Here is a 2,196-nt window from a genome sequence, read left to right on the forward strand (position 1 = left end):
ACATAAAGTTAACTTGACTTAAATATCACAAAAAAGGTAAAAATAAGTTTTACATAGTTATATTTCATTATTTACCGTTTGTGACATTAAAAGTCAAAAACTAGAAAAATGGACATTTTCATACTAAGGACTCACTTATCGGTGCTAGATGTAAAATATTTGTTATTTATGAATATCTAAGCATGCTAGCCTCTCTCTCTCTCTCTCTCTCTATATATATATATATATATATATATATATATATATATATATATATATATATATATATAGGTACAAATCAAATATTATAATAAACTATAATAAGTATAGTTTATGGGAGATTAACACTATTGTGACATTTTTGAACAGGAAGGGTAATTATATAAAAGATTTATATAATTATTTTATACTATTTTATTATCATGGAAAAGTGATAATTATACATACAAAAGTTTTCATTACAACAAAACGTAAACGCGTTGGATCAATTTTTGTGAGTCAAAGTCTTCATCGTACCTACCAGAGTACCTACAAAAATCCTGTATTATAACCAGAATCTCCCGTAAGAGAGCGTGATACTTGAGTATAGATCTATACGGGACTGACAATCTCGCACCTAAGCTGCTTGCTACAGGTAGACCGACAGGTCTGAGGTGACAAATGTTTAACATTCCGACACTTGAAGAACGTCGTAACAGGCCATCTATGTTTTAGCACTGTTATAATAACTCACATGGGGAAATCAACGATACATTTAGTTTACGGGGAAACATACATTCAAAAGGTTTTATATAGACTAAAAATACGTATTACTATTTTAAGTATGGAAATACTTATCCATTTCGGTCTTAGGTTTTCTAATACTACAACTCATTTTTAAGGAAAATATTGAATTTTCTGGAACAAACACTATCATTTTACAAGGAAAGGCTTACAATTCTTCATACAAACTCTTATGAACTCACCAAATTAATTGTTGACACTTTTCAAAACTACTTGTATTCTCAGGAAATCATTAAAGAAGGTAACTACAAGCTTTTGAGGATGGGACGCTAAGGCGTCAAACAAATCTTTTAATCATCATATTGTAATTGGTTTTGAAACATACAACTCTTACAACAATGTAACTCATTTAATTATATTTATGATGGTTGTGTTTTGCTTTGATCACTGTTATACATATTGTTGTGATACGGTTCATGAAGTCATCCACCCTCAGACGTTTCCGTCATCCTGGTTTGGGGGTGTGACAAGAACTATCTGCCAACGCTTTTTAAGTGCTCAAACCGCTCGTTCGATATATTTTCTTGCTTTTTCTTGGACTCTCTTAAATATGGACCTCTGGGGGTCATCCGGGCATGACAAAATTTTAACGAAAACAGAAAGGTCAGGATAGATCCCATCCATAAGATAGTACCCAAATTTGTATTCTGTTCCTCGGAGTACAAATGATGAATCTGGGGCAATACTGAAACATCCCAAAAATACGGTTCAAAAATTTCGTTTTGATTATATATAAAAACCATAAATACCATTTGTCACCTCATAAGAAGAACATACGTAATGTATCTCAAATCATCATAATAAAATACTATATCAAAATCATGTGCCAAATATCAGAGTCTAAACATCCCAGGCTGAATCAATGGTGTGTGCACTACAATCATCCCGAGCTCTTCCTCTTGCTACCGGAAGTACCTGAAACCAAAACTGAAAACTGTAAGCACGCAACTTAGTGAGTCTCCCCAAACTACCACATACCATACACGTATAACATGCAACTAGGAGATACGGGCCCTGCCCACACTCCGCTATCTAGGAGATACGGGCCCGCCCCCACTCTGCTGGCTATGAGATACGGGCCCCGCCCACACTCAACTATTATGAGATATAGGCCCCACCCACACTCAGCTACTATGAGATACGGGCCCCGCCCACACTCAGTTACTGAACAAACATACAAGTATCACACAGACAACAAGTATAACTAAATCTATCAACCAGTTAAATCTCCATACTCAACTAAGCTATGAGATACGGGCCCCGCCCACACTCAGCTACTATGAGATACGTGTCTCACCCACACTCGGCTACTAATCATACATATACGGGCCGACCTTGGTGCCTTAGACCCATCCTATTGGAGGACAACTCACCTCGTATGCTAGCTGTGAAATCTTGAGTGATGAATCTCTGACGGCTGCTCCAATGACTCCC

Source organism: Lactuca virosa, chromosome 7 (genome assembly GCF_052849685.1).
Source record: "Lactuca virosa cultivar CGN04683 chromosome 7, Lactuca_virosa_CGN04683_v6, whole genome shotgun sequence".
Lineage (NCBI taxonomy): Eukaryota > Viridiplantae > Streptophyta > Magnoliopsida > Asterales > Asteraceae > Lactuca > Lactuca virosa.